This window comes from Elephantulus edwardii, unplaced genomic scaffold (genome assembly GCF_000299155.1).
Source record: "Elephantulus edwardii isolate Elephantulus edwardi_28Jun2011 unplaced genomic scaffold, EleEdw1.0 scaffold00042, whole genome shotgun sequence".
Taxonomy (NCBI): domain Eukaryota; kingdom Metazoa; phylum Chordata; class Mammalia; order Macroscelidea; family Macroscelididae; genus Elephantulus; species Elephantulus edwardii.
In genome coordinates, this window is record NW_006399792.1 from 7283731 (window position 1) to 7305532 (window position 21802).

The following is a 21802-nucleotide window of genomic DNA, read 5'->3' on the forward strand; positions in this document are numbered from 1 at the left end:
AAATAATTTTAAAGGCAAATGAAACATATGGAAGATAATATTTAAAAGATAAATGTGTATTGAATTGGGAGGAAGACATTTGACTGTGTAGATCACAATAAATTTTGGCTAACCTTGACAAGAATGAAAATCCCAGAACACTTGATTGTGCTCATGTGAAACTTATATTTGGACCAGGAAGCCATCCGCAGAACAGAGCAAAGAAATATTGCACGGTTCAAACTTGGGAAAAGAGTGTGTCAGGGTTGCATCCTGTCTCCATGCCTTTTTTAACCTGTATGAAAAACAAATCATTTGGGTGGCTGACCTTTATAAGGAAGAATGTGTCATCAGGACTGGAGAAAGACTCATCAACAAACTATGACATTCAGACAACACAACTTTGCTTGCTGAAATTGAAGAGGACCATAAGCATTTGCTGAAAAATATTTAGGATTGTAGTCTGCAATATAGATTGAAGCAAAACATCAAGAAGACAAATATTCTCACAGCTAGGTCAATTGGCAGCACCATGATAGATAGAGAAGAGATTGAGGCTGTTAACACTTATAACCTGTTTGCTCCACAATCAACACTCTTGGCACTGGCAGTAAGGAAATCTAAAGATGAATTGTGCTGGAGAAGTCGGCTGTCAAGGACTGCTCCAATGTGCTAGTGAACAACGATGTCAGTCTAAGGACTAAGGTATGCCTGATCCAGGCCATAATCTTCGCAATTATACTATGCATTCAGAGACTAGACAATGGCTAAGTATGACAGAAGAAGAATTTATTCCTTTGTGTTGTACAATTGGAGAAGAGTATCGAACATACCATGGACCACCAGGAGAACAAATATGTCTGTCTTAAAGAGGGTGAAACCAAGTTTCTCCTTGGAGCCAAGGATTTCAAAGCTCCATCTCACATACTTTGGGCACATGGCCAGGAGAGATCAGTCTTTGGAGAAGGACATCATGCTTGGAAGCATGAAGGAACAGCACAGGAGAGGAAGACACTAGATAAGACATATTGACGGTTACTAGGGTAGTAGGCATAGGTGTGTTGGAGTCAGTGAGTCTGCCTCAGGATAGGGCAGGCTTCAGAGCTATTGTACATAGGGTCACAATGAGTCACAGGCAACTCAAAAGCACATAACAATAACAACAACATTGAAAGAACTATGACATAATTCCTTAGGCATCAGTAAACAGAAGCTGAGTTTAAATGGTAGGGAAATGAATATTAAAGAGGCTAGAGAATGCATTGGTGGATGAAGCTGAGTCATGAGGAAAGATGTTTTGGTGTTAGGTGTTATCAAGTCAACTCTAGTTAATAGTGATCCAATGTATAACAATGAAACATTGCACTAATTCTGTCATAATCATCAGTTCATCATCAGTCATAATATCAGTTTATCTCGTTGACATTCCTCCTGTCCTTACAACTCTCCACTTTTCCAAGCAGGCTGACTTAAGAAACTAAGGATAAGGGTAATAAAGGCTTAAAGATTCAATGTTAGTTGTATAAGGGAAACGAATAAAACCCACTAAAATGTCTCAACATGAACACCAAATGATGTTTATCTGTGTTTTATTGACTATGCAAAGGCATTTATTTGGCTGTGTGGATCACAACAAATTATGGTTTACATTGAGAAAATGTTAATCCCAGCATATGTAATTGTGCTCACATAAAACCTATATCTAGACTAAGAGGCTGTTGTCCAAACAGAATGTATGGTCTAAAATGTATCCTTTATCCAAACCTATTCAATCTTTATCCTGAACAAGCCATTCAAGAGACGAAACTCTATGATTTTTTTTTTTTAAAGTGGCATCAGGATCAGGGAAGATACTTGAACAAGTTATGTTAATTCGGATGACACAACCTTGCTTACTAAAAGCGAGGAGGGCATTAAATTCTTGCTGTAGAGGGTTAAAGACTACAGCCTTCAATGTAGATTACATCTCAGGAAAACAAAAAATCTTCACCACTGGGCCAATAAACAACATCAGGAAAGATGGAGAGTGGATTGAAGTCGTCAATGATTTTTGTATTATCTGAGTCCATAATCAACACCTGTCATACCATCTGCCAAGAAATCAAAAGATGAGTCACAGTGAAAAAATCTGCTTTCAGGGAACTTTTTAGAGTAATAAGGAGTAGTGACATCATTTTAAAGTCTAAGGTGTGTCTGAACCAACCTATGGTCTTTTCAATTCCAATTACTTGCTATGCATCTGAAAGTTGAATTATGACTAAGAATGAGAAAAGAAGAATCTATGCCTTTGAGCTGCGATATTAAAGAACATCTGAGTATCACATGGTCTTCCAAGAGAAAAAAACAAGTGTGTTCTGAAGAAAGTGAACCCAGAATGCTCCTTGGAGCAGGAATAGGGAAATTCCATGTGTCTTACTTTGGACATGTTGTTAAGAGAAGCCAATATCTGAATAAGGACATCATGTGTGGAAAGATGGAAGATCAGTGCAAGAAAGGAAGACCCTCAATAAGATGAATTGGAATAATTAATTACCTTTTTTAACAGTGAAATTATCTTTCTAAAAGTGAATGTGAAACCACCTTGTACTGTTCCATATTTATTCATCCTCATTTGCTTTCATATCACATTTATTCATTTTATAAATAGAAAATACGTTTTCTGAAAGTCTTTGTACAGCCAGCTCTAGCTGGTAGCTTAAAAAACACAATGTACTTCCTATTTCTCATATTATCTGCCTCCAGAAAACTGAGGACATCTGCTTGCATTTTTGCTGAGGATCCTTAAAAAGCCCTTTCTCATCCACAGATTTCCTGATTCCAAGTTGTTACTATATCCAAAAATGCATGTTATCAAGAAGAACAAGATCTGAGGACAAATGCCATCTCTTCTTCTTTTATTCCTTCAGTATGAATTTATGGAGTGCAGTCTAAGAGGCTGTCCTAGGTGCTGAAGATAAAATGAAGAATACGACACAAGCCTTCATCTTGCTACAAGGGAGAAAGCAGACAGACATCAATTGCATGGGTAGAGAGGTACCTATTGCCATGAGAACACGTCGCAAAGATTCCCACTCTTGCCATTAGGGTGATCTCCATCTTATTAACAACCTTCCCTCACAGAGGAATAATATTCAAGTTGGCCCAGGAGGAAAGGAAAGGGTTATTCAGGCACCTGAAGCCAGAACTCAAAAATGTTTTGTAATACATGTTAAAGGCATATTATCAATTAAAGCCAATGGAATCTGTGAAAAAGTTTTGGTGCTTAAAAAAAATCTTATAAGCTACTTTAATGTATATGTATTCATTAATAGCAGTGATTTTAAAACAATCATTACACACAAAAAATGTAAATTAGTCAATACATCTGCAGTTCATTCTATCTATCTATCTATCTATCTATCTATCTATCATCTATCATCTCTCTTTCAGTTCTTTCCTTCTACTATTCTTGTATAAAATCATGTGGTTTTATGATAAATGAGTGAGAAAACACTCATTTAAAAATATTTAACTAATGTTGTCCAGTAATAATAATAAAAAATAAAATACTAGCACTTTTTCAAGATACCAATATAAAAATTGCATTTCAAAAGTTAATACATTTCTGTATATATATAAAATGAGGAAAGAAGGATCATGTAATAATATTTGAGAAGAGTGAATAGTTATTTAAGGGGACTAACTCCCAGCATGTTTTAACTCTTGATATGACACAGAAAACAAAGAAGCCGTTTGGTTTGGGTTGATTTTGAAAGGCATAGATTTGATCCTTGGAATCAAGGCAACAATACTGACAGATAACAAAGAGGAAGCAGAACCATTCACTTTTTATTTTGCTTTTATATTCTATGCCAAAGAGAAAGACTGATTGAAAAGAATAAAGCAAACAGTGGGGTGAGAAACTGAAGGCCAAGACAAATGGTGACAATGACATAGTCTTACTGTAAATGTATTCAAGTTATTGCTGGTCATTGTTAGAGAGAGATCTGTGTGAAACTCTTTGAAAAAATAGGAATTGTGCTGAGTGAGAGTAAAACTGTGTTATCTCAACCCTCAGAAGAAAACAAGTTAAGTGAATGCCACAAACCATACCCTAGAAATGAGCAAGTCGGCTGTGAATGGCATCTCTGGCTCACATATCTCTAAGGTATAATGAATTCCAAGGCATGTATGCATGGATTTGTAGGCATGTATATTTCTATAAAATCTTCACAGGTGCTTCTGAGGCAAAGCCATAGTTGAAAACCTGCTGTGAATCTCTGAGCTTGATGTCAACTTCAGCCAAAATTTGAACATATTATTCTGCTTGTTTGAAATGGCAATGTATGAGCACCATGAAATAGAATCACTAGATGTGTCACAAGAGCTCTGAATCATAGTGAGTGACCTTATACACAACAGGATAAAACACTGTCCACCCCTGCACCATCTGTTGTAGCTACTATGTCAATGTATCTTATTGAAGTAAAAAGGGAATATATGACTGTTAAGAGTTATTATGAGTTGAAAACCAAGCCACTGAAAACACATTTTCATTTGTATTTTAACTGAGGGAATTCTGTTATTGTTTACTTTTTTTGTGCTGTCAGTGAATGCTTACAGAGCAAATCAATTTTCCATTCAACATTCCATATTTTTATGTTTCATAACATTAGTTGCAATCTCCAGTTATTCCTGTTTCCATTCATCCGTCTATCCTATTCCAATCCTGCCTTCTGAGCTCTAGCCTTAGGCAAATCCCACCTTTTTAATCTTGTGTTCTAACTGTGTTCTAATTGTTCTAAGAAGTGTGTTACCACTTGATGTTATTGACTGTTTCACAGACCTGTCTATTGTTTGCTTGGAATTCAAGTGATTTCCATTACAGGCTTAAAGAATGACAAAAAGCCATAATCTCGGGCCTTCCATCATTAATTTCTATCAGACCAGTATAACTGCAAGAATTTTGTATATTAATATCTTTCAAAATTTGTCACATGGAAAATTGTTTCTATCAGATATTAACTACTATAAGAATAAAATAAGGTACTATGTTTAATAAGTGTGGGACGTTCTGACTTTAATAATGTTACATTGATTGACTTATTAGATTTTTCTTGGAGTCTTTAAGAAGATTGTGTGTATTTTATCTCTGAGAAAAATTGACTATAAAATCCTTCCTAAATGCTTTTTATCCTGAACCCCTTCTTTTTGGCCCATTTCCTAGAACCAGAGTATTCCTTGGAACATTTGCAACAAAAAATTATCTTGGTTAAAGAATGTATTTAATATTTTAGCCTATCTTTGTAATAAATATAGACTAATGTTGGCTTTAAATTGTACACATATTTAAAATGTTTTAGAGAAAAAAAATAAAATGTTTTAGAATGACAGTGCTTTAGAAGTGTTGAGTAATTTACTACACTCAAAAAGTGGAAGATTTCTGATATTCAGTAATACATTCATTTACTCAAAAAGTATTTCTTAAATATCATATGTTTACCGGGCTTTGTCAAGTGTCAGAAATGCAATAGTGAGCAAAATAAACACAATTCTTAATGCTGTCACATTTTATATTTTCATCAACAATTTGAATATGATTATATAGGTTATACTTATCAAGTTTACAAATGACTCAGAAATGGAAGGTATGGAAAATATGTTTAATGATAGGATTATGATTCAAAAATCACTATACCCATTTAGAATAATAGGCAGAATATAATTAGATGAAATTCAATAATGAAAACCAGATGTACAAATCTCAGCATGTGGAAAGAACAGACAGAAGTTTTATTGACTGCAAGCTCAATATGAGCTAGCAAAAACGTTAGCAAAGCATTAGGATGCATTGAGGAAAAATATTTTCTTTCTAGGAAGCAATTTATAGTTGAACTATTTACTGCCAAAACCAGGCCAGAAGTACTATGATTAATATCACCACCCTCAGAGGAAGACACCATGGTGCCAATCATCCAGGGAAGAGTGACCAGGATGAATGGAAGCTCAAAAGCAGTACCTATGAAGAAGCGTAAGAATGAGGAATTTTGCCCTCAGAAAGAAAATAAAATGGGAGTTGACAGTTCATTATTGCTGTGTTTAAATAAATAAAGGAAGAAATTGGACTATTTACCATTGGGCATTTCTAGAAGCGATGAATAGAATTAATAGGCTGTCTTTGAACTCAAAACAGAAAGAAATCTGTAGCAATTAACTTGTACAAATATTTAGTAAGTTGTCTCTTCACAAAAGTATTTACGCAGAAGACAAATCACTATTTTTCAAGAACGTTATCAAATGTAAGACTATATCTATCATCTATCTATCTATCTATCTATCTATCTATCTATCTATCTAATTTCCATTTTCCCAGTTGTATAGGAAGAATTTGAGCTAGAAACTTATTTCTAAGTTTCTGTGGCAAAGAGCCATCTGGCAGTTCGAATCCACCAAGCGGCTCCACAGGGGAAAGTTGGGAAATCTTCACTATGAATTGTAGCCTCAGAAAAGCACTCTGGTTCCAACTCAAGAGCAATGAGTTTGAGTTTGTTTGACTCTTCTTTTCAGAGATAAAATTTTGATCCTGTTAAGACTGGACAGCAATTCCTGTGTATGTGGTCTCACCACCATGTTTTCCCATCTCATTTATTCACTCACTCACAAATCCTTATCAAGCACTAACTAGTCACCAAGTACGACAAATTCTGGACATCATAAAAGAATAAGACATAGATCTTATGTTTATAGGTTACTATCCAGACTTAACTGAAGAGTGATGACAGCTCAGAATAATATTTTTTTATCATTCATTTTATTGAAGACTTGATTTACATTAAAAGGTGAGGAAAGGCTTTTTAGAGAAGGTATATGCACTGGACCTTGAATTGATCAATATTACATACTTCCCAAAGCTCAACATAAAGTTGTTTTTTAATACCAATCAAGGCTCTTAGTCCTTCATAAGTCTTGGTACTTCAATTCTTCCTATTACTTTTTTCTCTATTATCTCCTCTGTGGAGTCTTTGTGGTCCAGTAACTCAAATCCAGCAGCATCCGCTCTGCTAGGGAAAGATGGGCAGCCACCTCTCATGGCAGTTTACAGTCTTGGGAATCTAGCGGATGGTCACTATGACTTAGGCCCAATCTCATGACAGCGAGTTCAGGTACTTTTTAGTTCATGCTCTCTCTCAGCTCTTCCCCTATTAGATTTGGCCTTTTTGTAAAACTTTCCATATCATTTTACCATGAGCTTCAGTGGATTATCATAGCAAGTTCCTTACAAGTTTTCTTCACCCCCAGGATGACATTTTGCTCTACTCTACCCCTTAACCCAGATCCATTCACTGCCATTCCCTAAATTCTGGCCATGATTTGTAGCATGTCAGTTTAACCTTCTTAAATTATTTCCAGTTTCTAATCTAGTACTCTATTTTTACCAAAGCAGTCAAATATACTCCCCTTTAGGCTTTCAGATTTTATTATAATCTATTCACTCTCCCCTAATGTACATCATCTATATCAGCTCTGCACTATATATTCTTCCCCATAAGTATAGATTTAGATTTACTGAATTTTGTCCATAATTCCCTTCCATGAGACACTTTTTCTGCCCTTTCCTACTTTATTCTGCCTCACAATATTCTGATCATATTTTAAAGTCTCAAACCAGACAACTCAAATTCTATTCCATTGCTTCCAAACAGACTCATAGTCTCTCCTCCAAACAGTCAATATTGAAGGCTGTAAATTGCACAGACATTACCCATCTTCCTCCCACAGAGCAGTTGGTAGATTGAACAGCCAGGTAGGCACCAGTGTAAGGTGAGCATGACAACTCCCTGTGGATAAGGCCATCAGAACTCTCTGTTTTAAAGTCTTGTTGTTGTGCGCTGTTAAGTTGGAACTGACTCACACTCACTTAATGACAGAGGAGGCACTTAATGACACCTGAGGAGATCGTCAATCTTTCTCCTATGGAGTAGCTGGTGGATTCAAACCGCATGCCTTTGGAATTGTGGCAGAACTCTTTACCTCTAAGCCATCAGAGCTCAAGACAATGTTATATTGTTTCAATATCTTCTGATATTTTTCCATATATTGGTTTTCTTTTTTCTTGAGTTATCAACTCTTTAATGACATCATATGCTCTCCCTTCTGAGCAATACCCTAAACCTATTTAGGTATAAGTAAACATTTCTTGTTTGAGAAAAAAAGGAGAAAATTCTCTGTCAATTCTAATGCTTGAATAAAGTGTGAAACAGTAGTAAAATTACGTATGGCAAAAGTCTATAAAAGGCATTAAACATTGTAAATATCTGAGGACATAACAAGAAAAGATAAAGTTACTAGAACTCTCCATAGGAGAATAATATATGTGGTTCAAAAGAGTATTGATAAGTGCTCTTGACATAAAATGAAAAGCTTCGAAAGACAAATTTGTTCTCAGTACATCAGAGAAGGAAGCTATGTATGTCTCCTTTCAAGGCCATGAAGTCTCATGAACAGCAAGGCAATGAAAACGGGAGTTACAGTTATTGTTAGGTTCCATCAAGTCCACAATGACTCACAGTGACCCCATGGACAACAGATCTGAGCCCCTACCTATCCTGCACAATCCTTACCATCTCTGATATGCTCTACACGATTGTTATAATCATTATGTCAATACATTCTATTGAAGTTCTTCCTTTCTTTTACTGATTTTCCTTCCACCTTTCCAAGCATGATATCTTTTTTCCCAAGAACAGATCCCTCTTGAAATCATGCCCAACTTATGGGCGACAGAGTTTGGCCAGCCTTGCCTCTAAGGAGCACCCTGGATACACTTTCTCCAAGACTTATTTGTTTGTTCTCAACAATCCATAGTATGCTCACTACTGTGCTCCAACGCCACAATTCAAGGATACCAATTCTCTGTCATCCTAATTCATTATCTAACTTTAAGATGGATAGAAAGCAATTGAAAAGACTATGGCTTGGATCAGGTGTACCTTAGTCTTTAAATTGATATATTTGCTCTTTAACAAAAAATTATCTTCACCTTTCTACCCTCCATACTCCTACTATCCCCTCCTAACTTCACTCCTACCCCTTCAAGACCCAGCTGTGCCTCAGGCCACAGCCAAGTCATTCTGTGTGTTAAGCTTTCAGAGATTCTTCCCAGAGCATGGAAACTGTACCACTGCTGACCTGCTATCAGCACCCAGATTGGAAGGAGTGCCTTCTCTAACTTGAAGTTACACATCCTTTGGACTGGGAAACACACTAATGGAGCAGACACCAGCTATCTCCTCTGCCCTCCCATACATTCTCAGTACTCAGCTCTTCTTCTGAGTAAAAGAATAAAGCAAATTTGCACCTATAATCATCATTTAAATGGCTGTGAAAGTTTTCACTTTCCCTGGTATTCATATCACCTCTAAAAAGAGCATTATTTGAGGTTACCTGTTGCCTATACTCAAATTTATCTCCATGTACAACTTCCAAAGTGTGTTTATATGTATGGTTCATTGAAAAGGGGTTTCAACTGTTTCTAGGAACTAAATGTTGTAGATAAAGTGCAGGACTTTGTGGGAAAGAAACTGGTTGATGACTGGGGTTCAACTCTTGCTGACTAGCTCTGCTATTGAATATTTTAACTCTTACATCTGATAAACATTTCCTCATCTGTTAAGTGGACCCTTTGTTAGAATGTATGTCCTTTATATACCCTATACGTAAGTACATTAATCTGAGTTTTTGATTGTGGTGTTTGGTGCTGTCCATCAACTATGACTCAAGGGGTCCCTCTGAACAACCGATCTGAACCTTGTCTTATCCTTCCATCTTCGCAGTCTCTGTCAGGCTCAAGCTCATTGTGGTCACTGTGTCAATACATGTCTTTGAGGATCTTCTTCTCTTTTACTGACCTTCTACCTTACTCAGTAAGATGCCTTTTTCCCAAGGACTAATCCCTCCTGACAACGTGCTAAAAGTTTGTAAGAAGTGTCATCATCCTTGCCTCTAAGGAGCACTCTGATTGCACTTCCTCATAGATAGATTTGTTCATTCTTTTAGCAGTCCATGGGATATTCGACACTCTTCTCCAACACCACAATTCAAAGGCATAGATTCATCGATTTATGTGCAAATATAAACAGGAATAAATACTTTCTCTGGGTGGCCTTATAGCTTTGACCAAAAATTTCTTGTTGTGGAGATCATTTTTGCTCTATAGAAATGATTCTGGTTTGTGATCAGATCATTTTCCCTTCAATTAAGTATCTTTTATGCGATGATCACATTGGGTTGTTATAACCATTGTCTACTTTTAAATGAAATACCTTTAACTGAGAAATAATGGTGGTGTATTGACCAGCAGATAACCTTTCTTCATTATGAGTAACACCAGAGAGTATATCTGTCACACATTTTTGCTTTATTCAACATTTTTTTGTGTATAGATGACCTAATTCTTTTAATGTTAGGCAGAATTAATTAAAGGTATCATTTTTTTAAAAATGCTGCAGCACATTTTGCTTAAAAAATAATGTATCACTCACAAGTTCATGTTACATGAATATAATCATTCCCTTTTTTGCAGTTGTCATTGTTCCATGTTCTTTATTTATGAGACACTATTTTTTAAATATAAATTTTAACTTACTGTGCAAATATGAACAGCTGTTGAGCTTGTAGCCCAGGAAGGACTGATCACATCCTCCAGCCAAATTGCTAGTGTTGTGACTGGAAAAGCTATTACTTTGGAGTTCACCATAGTGAAAAGACACACTGATCCTAGAAAGAAGCTTTTTTCACACCACGGGGATGAGCTCTTCAGCTTTCAAGGTAAGACTGGATCTTATAACTGGTTGAAATTGTGCAACAACAACAATATCACTTTTACTACTTACAATGCTGTGTCATCACTTACTCAAGTTCTTTGTCATCTCCTTCTAGAGAATTTGTGGCCGTAAAGTTAAGCTTATGGGTGTTAATGTCAGAGAAAAGAGAACGAAAACAATGTTTCTATCTATCCACTGCCTATAACTTATACTCCCTATTCTTCAGTTGTTTCACCAACATAATGGGTTGGGATTTTTGTTTTACTTATTTGTGTGTGTGTGTGTGTGTGTGTGTGTGTGTGTGTGTGTAAGAGTTTTTGTTGTTGTCATGTATCAAGTTAGAACTCACCTATAGCTGACTCTCCATCAGTCTTTCAGAGGTATTTAATTTCACAGGAGGAGATTGCCCATTCTTCTACAGAACAGCTGGTGAATTTGAACTGCACGCCTTTGGAATTGCAGCACAGTTCCTTATCACCAGAGCTCCTGCTTTAATGAGTGTAAAAATGGTATTGTTATGTGCTGTCAAGTCACTTGCAACTCTTAGTGACTCTGTACAAAAGCCCTGAGTCCTGCTCTATCCTGTGTCAACCTTGTTGTCTCTGACACATCTACACTACTGCAGTCATCTGCATTACACCAGTCACTGAGTCAATCTATGTCATCAAGGTTCTTCCTCTCTTATGCTGTCTCTCCACCCTTCCAAGTATGACATCCCTCCGCAAGGACTGGTTCCTCCTTGCAACATGTCCAAAGTATGTCAGACAAAGCTTCAGAATCCTTGCCTCCAAGGAGCAGCCTCATTTCACCCTCTCTAGGACACACCTATTTGTTCTTCTGGCAGTGCATGGTATATTCAATACTCTTCTCCAGCACCACAGTCCAAAGGCATCAATTCTCTTTCTTTCATCCCTAGTCATTGTCCAGCTCCCTGATGCATAGCAAATAATTGCAAAGACTATAGTCTGGATCAGGTGCACCTTAGACTCCAGAATGACATCATTGCTCTTCAGTAATAATAATTGTTGTTATTATTAGCAGTAAGTTTCAGGTCTTTTGTTGATAGGATCACTATGAGTCATCTATGGCATGACAGCACTTAACAACAGCAACATAGAGAGCGCTCAGTTGGCTTAGTGGACAGAAAGTGATGCTACCAAGCCAAAGGTGTTATTTTAATCTGCGGACCTCAAGCCTGGTTTTAACTGTTTTTGATAAAACATTCTTCTAAGTCATATAGCACTGGTCTGTCAATTTGCTTACAGAGGTAACTCATGGTTGCTGTGATGCTAAACACTGTGACACCGATGTGTCAAATGTGATAATGGTTACCCATAGTGGACAGTGTTTGATGGAGCTTCCCGATTAAAACTGGCTTTGAAACAGAAGTGGCATCCACTTCCAAAATAGCTTGCCTCCGGAAACACTATGAACTTGGGGAAATGATGAAAGTTATATAAGTGTTCAGGTCTTTCATTCATAGGGTCACCAGGAGTCATCTACAACTCGATGACACTTAACAACAACATTATTGTCATGTGCATTTGAGTAAGAAAGGATTCATAACTGACCCTCTGCTGGATTTTCAGAGGTTGTATATTGCATGGGAGGAGATTCCTTATCTTTCTTGTCTATAATTGTTTTTCCTATTGTAATGTGTCATCAAGTCAACTAAAACACTCATAGTGACCCTGTGAACAATACCTATGAAACCTGCCTTATTTTGAGCCAACCTCACTGTCTCTGACACACTTGCCTCAATAATGAGTTCATGCAAATATTTTCTATAAAAATTTTACCATGTCACCATTACATAATAACACAAACTTACTTTTGTTGGGTGAAATTGACTTTTTGAAATGTAAATACCAATGTTGTTGCTGTTGTGTATCTTCAAGTCAGAACCGACCCATAGCTGACCTTCCAGCAGGTTTTGAGAGGCAGTTAATCACATGGTAGAAGATTGTCATCTTTCTCCTATGGAGCAGCTGGTGACCTCAGGACTGTGTCACAGCTTCTTTCCACTAGGCCACCAGAGCTCTCTCTGGTGGCTGCACTCTGCTGATTACACAAGAGGAGACTATTCCTTTTCCCCAGGAGAGAGCTGTTGGTGGAGTCAAACCACTGAAGAAGTGTAGCCTTTGGAGTAGCAGTGCAACTGTTTGCTGAAACTTGCTTCAGACTCCACTACCAGAGATCTCTAAGCACATAATAAGAGTTCAGTAACTATTGGAAACTAATGTTATTCTTAATTCTTCATATGTACCTTGCCTAACTTCATGTTGGTTTCTTTCTGTAAGTGGCATGTTTCAATCAGGCTCTATGTGGATTATGTCATTTAAAGCTTGTTATTGTAGTTTGTATTAACGTATAACTTCTGATTCACCTTTAGATATCACCTCTGGAAATGGTTGTGTTAGGTCATACCATTTTGAAGTAGAGGTCACGGTGCTTGACAGGTTTAAAGAAAGGACAATACTACTAAGAAGAAACTGGGGAAAGTTTGGCTGGATAGCCTACCTAACAAGCAAATGTCTACCTACACTAGCAGAAGTCTACCTATACACACCTCTCTCTCTCTCTCTTTCTCTCTCTCTCTCTCTGTGTGTGTCTGTCTGTCTGTCTGTCTGTCTTTCTGTCTTTCTGTCTGTCTTTCATTCTCTCCCTCACTTTCACTCTCACTCTTGCTTTGACATGCCCTTATCTCTCCAGGAGTAATTTCACATCTCTTAAAATTCTCAATAGACAGCCTTAATGGCTTAGTCGATAAGGAGTTGCACTGCTAACCCAAAGGCAGGCAGTTCAAATCTACCAGCTACTCCTTGGGAGAAAAAATAGTGGGCAATCTCCTCCCATGTATGACAGGAAGATAAAATTTTTGATGGCACATAACAACAAACAACAGCATTTTATAATCTTTTGTCCGTATTGTAAATAGCATACAGTTTAAACATTTTCTGTTATTTTTATTGCTCAGTTTTGTGGGATGAAAAAAAAATACTGGCTAAAGATTAAAGCAAAAAAAAAATTTAAATCAAAGCCTATGTAGGTATTTTTTCTAGAATGTCAGAAACAAATCAGAAGAAAAGATATGAGCGCCACAGTAACCCTCAAATCACCCTCTGAAGTGAAAGTTATTGTTGAATTTTCAGGCTTCCTTCTTTTCATTTCCTAATAATATTTTTCTTAAAAAAATTTTGTGGTACAGCTTTTCATGATAAGAAAAGTGTTGTTGTCATTGTTGTTGTTAGGTGTCGTCGAGTCATAGATGACTCATAGCAACCCTATGAACAAAAGGCCTGAGCACTGTTCATACATAGAGTTTCTGGAGGCAAGACGTTTTGGAAGTGGATGCCACTCCTGCTTCCAGGCTGGATTTAGTTGGGAAGCTCCAGCAAACACTATCCACCATGGGTAACCACGTTTGGCACATCAGTGTCACAGTGTCCAACATCACAGCAACCACGAGTTACCTCTGCACAGCAATGGACAGACCAGTGCTATACCACCTAGAAGAATGTTTGACAGGAAAACAATTTGAACCTGGCCTGAGGGTCGCTGATTAAAATCACCCACCTTCGGCTTGGTAGCATAACTCTCTCTGTCCATTAGGCCAATGTAGCTCTCTCTATGTTGTTGTTGTTGTTGTTGTTGTTAGGTGCCGTTGAGTCGTAGACAACTCATAGCGACCCTATGAACAAAGTCCTGAACACTGTTCATACATAGAGTTTCCAGAGGTAAGCCATTTCGGAAGTGGATGCCACTCCTGCTTCCAGGCTTGTTTTAGTTGGTAAGCTCCAGCAAACACTGTCCACCATGGGTAACCATTACCACATTTGGCACATCACTGTCAACAATAACAACGATGATAAGAAAAGTAGAGGCTGAAAATATAAAGTGTGGGAAAACTGCAATAAAATCAAAATTTGCTGCTTAAGAGTTGGGTCTGGGATAGAATTATCTGATTCCATGGTTCCTGCAGCATCAAGACGATAGTAGAGACGGGCAATTTCCTACCATGTGATTTATTGTCTGTGAAAACCCACTGCAAGGTCAGCTATGAGTTATTTCCAACACAACAATAGCAGTGTCATACAAGGGAGCTCTGGTGGCCTACTGGGTAAGGATCTATGCTTTCAACCCAAAGGTATGTGGTTTGAATCCACCAACTGCTCCTCAGAAGAAAGATTTCCTCCCATGCAATTTACCACCTCTACAAGTCTGATAGAGGATCAACTACGAGTCAGTTGCAACTCAAAGGTAAATAACAACAACAACATTATCACATAAAGAATCCCCGGTGGCATAATAGAGAGGTTTGGCAGCTTAATGTAGGGATAATTCTTAGTAAGGAGTTGTGCTGTCAACTCAAAAGCACACAGTTCAAATCCACTAAAAGCTCCCCAGGAAAAAGATGGGTAGTCTCCTCCCATGGACGATCTCATCCCATGTGATGATATACTATGTAATATGTTACATTGCTAACCAAAAGGCTGGTGATATAAATTTACCAGTCACTCTGTGGATGAAAGATGAACAATTCAATCTCCTCTAAAAATGTATAGCCTCAGAAACTCAGTGAAGGGTTATAACAAGTTGGAACAGATTAGATGGCAGGGAGTGGGTTTAAGTCTCATAGACTTAAGTCTTAGTTTTTTATAGATTACCCTGCTACCTTCAGAGGTTATAATTAACATAAAAGGAGTCAGAGGGACAATGGTTGTGACTAACAACTAGGAAGAGAAAAAAACGGAAGGAAGTGGGACAAGAATGAACTAATAAAGCATTATACAACATGGGTGACCATGCAGGACATGCTGAGCAAAAAGACAAGTATACTGCAGAGCACCACTGTTATAAAGCAGGTCTGGCATGAGGGTTTGGGAGGAAAATAGAATAAGAGTGGATAGATAATGAACATTTCATTGAAGTCTTAAAGGAATATAGAATTAGGCATTATATGTACGACAACAGCCTGGAATAAGAGGTATATTGCAAAAAGTACTGAGGTCTGAGAGGAGGGAGAGGAAGGTGGTAATTGTACAACAATGAACGAATATAAAAAAAATTAAAAACTTAACTGGGGGAAGGAAAAAGGAGGGAAGAAGAAAGGGAGGGAGGGGCAAAAATGTATAACAATGAGGGAATGAAAATCTAATTTTTCTGTAAACTCTTGTTAAAATTAAAATAAAATATTTTATATAAAAAAAGAATGGCATCCAGCCTAACCATAGTGATACAGACCTGAAGCTTTCCAAAGGATTTCTGCTTGATTTTTCTGTTAATGTGTATTTTTGTTCTTAGGCTACACTTTATCATTGTATTTATTTTCTGGTCCTTCTTCTCTAACTACTATTATGTCTTATTTTGTGATTCTTTCTCTTTTCTGAAGAATACTGATGAAATGGAGATAGAAGCTTTCTTGGAGTAATTTCAAAATTGTATAGTTCCTGCCACAAAGGAAGATTATCACAGTGATGCCCATTAAATTATAGTCTTGGAAATTCTTAAAAATTGACTGAGCCCTCTCTGGCATAGTTTTTAATAATTAAAAAAATATTTAAAAAATAAACTTGTGTTCAAAATTATTGACTTGCCTATAAATTAATTAAGATTTTTAATAAACGTAATTTACAAGCTATTAATTTAGAGAACAATCATTTCTAAGCTATGATCCTTTTCAGATTCTTTTAAACAAAATTTTTCTTTGTGGCCTCTTTTAAATAAATCTTTCTCAGTTATATTTTTTCAATTTTGCTTCTAATTCTCTGTCCTAGTTCAAGTGTCCAAATAGTGTGTACAAGTTCCCCATTTCCCTCCATCAGTACCTCAGGAACCAGCTCAGATTTCCAGATGAATTTAAGAAAGGAAAGAGATCTGAATAAGCAAACCTATACTGAAAACCAAAAATTAAGTAGGAGACATCTCACTCCCAAATCGCAAAACTTAGTACTGTAAATTATATGTAAACAACATATAATAGAATCAATAACTCTGAATCAACTCATCTATCTATATCAACTGATCCTTGACAAGGAAAGATAATGGGGAAATGATGTTGGCAAACTTGGATGTTTACTTATGGAAAACGTAAACTGGATCCACGTCTCACACTATACACAAAAACAACTCAAAGTGGAACAGAGTCCTAGGTGTGAAGCCCCAAAACCATAAATATCTTAAGAGACAAAATGGAAACAAATTTAGAAGCTCCAACATAAATAAGCTTGCAAACATAGCCAAAAAAGCACAACCAGGAGAAGACAAAATCTACAAATGGAACTTTCTTAAAATCAAATTCCTATGTACATCAAAAACTTTCTCCAGTAAGTAAAAAAGAAAACCCACAGACAGGGGGGGGGAAACATTTGGCAGTTACATTCCAGACAAGGATTTGGTAAGTGTAAAGAATACTACAGGGCCTCCAGAGGAAAAGGCTGATAAACTAATAAAGACTCTTCACACAAAAAAGGACATTTGGATGGCTAGCCAACAAATGAAGAAATGTTCAAAATCACCAGCAATCAGAGAGGTGCAAATCAAAACAATGAGATATTATCGGGCCCCAGCAGCAGCAGCAGCAATGTCTGACAACACAGCAAACAATAAACGTTGGAGAGGATGGGAAGAGATTAGAACTTTCCCCCTCTGTTGGTGGGATTATAAAAGTATACAACCGCTATGTAAGGCATTTTGGTGCTTCCTCAAATATCTGGACATAGAAATTTCATATGACCACTGCAAGGAACATATTTCAAGAAAATCAGAACTGTGACAGAAATGGGATATGTACTTCTATGTTTACAGCAATGTTATTTGCAATAGCAAGAAAATGGATGTAGCCCAAATGCAATAAACAAATGAATTGAGAAATTGTGGTACAGTCACACAATGAAACTCTAGACACCACTAAGGAGCAGCTACTTTGTAAAATACTGTATAACATGGAAGAATCTAGAAAGCATTGTGCTGAATAAATTGCCTCAGTCACATTAACACAAATACTGCATAAAACCACTGCTGTGAAAATAGGATAACTGTAGTGGCAAGGAACTGCAACTACAATCCCGGAGGCGCACGGTTCAAACCCACCAGATGCTCTGTTGGGGAAGCAGGGACAATCTCCTCCTGTACCAGTCAGATCTGATTTGACGGTACACACACACAAAAAACAAACAAAAAATAGGATAACTGCAAGACATCTGTAAGTGTTCAAAAGCGAAGAAGAGAAGGCGAGGCATAAGAGGAAGGGGAGAAAGTCAGTAGGACAGCACATTTTAGTTGGGGGCAGCGGGAGGTATAGGAAAGATCCCAAAAGGACTTGAAAAGTTCAGGTGATAATGAGCATAGATCAATTGTCATTGTTGTTAAGTACTGTTTAATTTACCTCAACTCACGCATCTTTATGTATCATAGCTCTGAACCCTGTTCTATCCTGAGCTTATTTCTATGTTGCCCTAATTACTGTGTCAATCCATCTCATCCAGGGTCTTCCTCTCCTGCACTGTCCCTCCACCCTTCAAAGTATGATATTCTTATCAAAGGACTGATCCCTCCTAGCAACATGCCCAAAGTATGGGAGATGGAGCTTCAGAATCCTTGCATCCAAGTAGCAGTCGGGTTTTACCTTCTCCAGAACTTTTTAGTACTCTTGGCAGTCCACAGAGTGTTCAATACTCTTTTCTAGTACCACACAGCTCAAAGCCATTTTTTCTCCTGTCGTTCTTAGTCATTTTCCAGCTCTCTGATACGTAGAAAGTAATTGCAAAGACCATGGCCTGGATAAGACGCACCTTAGTCTCTAGCCTGGCATTGATGCTCTTCACTACTCCCGAGAAGTCCCTGACAGAAGATTTTTCCCAGTGCAATTATCTTTTGACTTCCTGACTGCTAAGGCCAAGAGAGTTGATTGTGGAACTGAATAAGCTGAAATTGTTAATAATCTTAAACCTTCTCCGTCTATCATGATGCTACCAGTTGACCCAATGATGATAATCTTCATTTTCTTGATGTTGAGCTTCTAACCATGTTGCATACTACAGTCTTTGACCTTCTGTAGCAAATGTTTTAGGCCCTCTTCAGTTTCAGCAAGCAGGGTGGTGTCATCTGTATAACACAGGTTCTTGATGAGTCCTTCTCTAATCCTGATGTAACATTCCTCCTCATAAAGTCCAGCCTTGCTAATGATTTGATCTGTATAAATATTAAAAAGGTATGGAGATAGGATGCATCCCTGACACACTGATTCCCTGATTTTGAGCCATGCAGTGTTTTCTTGCTCTGTTCTAACTACTGCCTCCTGGTCCAAGTATAGGTTTCACATTAGCACAATCAGATGTTTCAGGATTTCCATTTTTCTCAAAGTTAACCAAAATGTGTGGTGATCTACACAGGAAAATGCCTTTCATAGTCAAAGAAGCCTATATAGACATTCTTTTGGCATTCTTTTGCCAGCCAAGATCCATTTGACATTGGTGATGATGTCCTTAGTGCCACTGCCTCTTCTAAATCTAGCTTGTATTTCTGGTAGTTCTCTGTCTATGTACTGTTCCAGTTCTTTTCGGGTAATCTTCAGCAGGATTTTGTTTGCGTGTGATAGTAGTGATGTTGTTGTTGTTGTTGTTGTTGTTATGTGCTATAGAGTTGTCTGAACTCATAGCAACCCTAAGTACAATAGCTCTGAAGCTTGCCCTGTCCTAAGCAGTCTCATTGACTCTGACACACCTACCCCCATTGCTCTACTTACTGCATCAATTCATCTAATCTGAGGTCTGCCTCTCCTGCGCCGCTCCTCCACCCTTCTGAGCATGACGTTTTCTCCAAGGATTGCTCCCTCCTGGTCATGCTCCCAAAGTATGTGAGACAGAGTTTCAAAATCCTAGCCTCCAAGAAAAAACTTGGTTTCACCCTCTCCAAGACAGATTTATTTGTTTTCTTGCCGTCTATAGTATGTTCAAGACTCTTTTTCAGCACTACAACTCAAAGGCATCAATTCTTCTTCTGTCATCCTTAGTTATTATACAGCTCTCTGATGCACAGCAAGTAATTGTGAAGACCATGGCCTATATCAGGTGCACCTTAGTCTCTAGACTTACATCGTTGTTTCTCAGTACTCTGGAGAGGTCCCTGACAGCAGATTTTCCCACTGCAATTAGTCTTCTGATTTCTTAATTGCTGTGTCAAAAATGTTGATTGTAGATTTGATAATTTGCACATTCTGTTGGAGCACCTTCTTTTGGAATGGGGATAAATACAGATCTCTTCCAGTCAGTTGACCAGTTGATCTGGTTGTTCTCCAGATTACTTGGCACAACTTGGTGAACACTTCCAAGGGTTGCATTTGTTGAACTACACCAATTGGCACTGTATATGAAATATTGTATAAAACACAATGTATAAGAATGAAACACGATGCATATGAATAATTGTAACCAATAATAAAAATGAAAAGCTCTTCTTAACCACTCCACCCCCACTGTAATCACCCTTTCACCTAAATTCCTATAGTGTTTATTGTCTGTCAAAATCATTGGGCACATAATTCCATATGCCTTCACAGGTTATATAAATTTTAAGGTGCAAATCATCTCTGAAAGAGAAGCAGGGACAGAATGAGGTAAGAAAGAAATAAAAAAGGGAGAGAAGTAATAAATAGGAAGTAAGTCATGAAGTTAAAGATGTGTGTGGACATGAGATATGCTTTCACTTACTAAAGTAATGGGATTGGACGAAGAGAGATGAGCACGTAGCAAAATTGTTGATCCTGTTTCCCATTTGTGCTCCTAGTTAGGACCTAAGAAGTCCATAAGTGTGTCGAGGATCATTATTAAGAGTTCTGATGTATAAAAAAAGTCACTAATCTAATTTTTTAAAAGAAGTTGGTGATTTCACATTATTCTATTAATTCATTTCTTTCAATATAAATATTTTACATGTGGATGTTTGTATGTGAAACAAACTCTACTGAGTTAACTTAAAGGTATTTTTTTATCATTTTATTATTTTATGTGTGTGCGCACCATCAAATCAGATCTTATTGGTACAGGAGGAGATTGTCCCTCCTTCTCCAGCAGAACATTTTTGTGGATTTGAATCGACCATCTCTGGGATTGCAGTGCAGCTTCTTACCACTAGGCCACCAGAGCTTTCTTAAGAGTATTTTTGTATGATAATTTAGCATTTAACTGAAATATAGATGTTAACATCACATGATTTGTTATATTTCATGATATTTTGTGTATTGGCATTACATTCCCTGTACAGGGCAGTGAGATAGCTCCTTTCAGTAATACCTTCTATGGACTTTTTATATAATACCACAAGCAAATCGCCACAGTAATCCTAGGAGTCTAAGAACTCTCGGGCAACAGAAGAGAGAAATTACTACAGAGAATGGCTCCAGAGTGGCTGCAACAACGGGCCCATGAACTGCCCCAATTGTGAAGACGGCACAGGGCCAGGCAGGGTTTCATTGTGCTTACACAGAGTTTCTGGGTGATGATAACACCTAGTAAAAAGAATATATAGCTTGGGGTTTCCTAGTTCAACTAGTGATGAGTTTCACAATGTTGGTAGCCATGCTTGGAGGATGGAAGAAGTGGACGGAGAAATATCTGAGCTTGAAGAAGTCATGTAATGCTAAGGATAGTCTTCACTATACTTAACACCTTAAAATCGTTGTTGTCAAGGCAGAGCCAACTCACTGTTGACCCATTAGTGGTTTTAGAGTGGCTTTAAATCATATGGACAATTATTCTTCTTTCTCTCACAGAATAAGGGATAAATCCACCAAACTTCAGCATGTTGTTGTTGTTAGGTGCTGTAGAGTCAGTTGAGTATGACCCATAGCAATCCTATGAAACGCATATCTGACCCTTGTCCTAGCCTGTGCCATCCTCATCATCCCTTGACATACTTGAGCCATTGCTGCAGTCACTGTGTCAATATATCTCATTAAGGGTCTTCTCTCTCACTTATCTTCCACCTTTCCAAGCCTGATGTCCCTTTCCAAGAAAGAAATA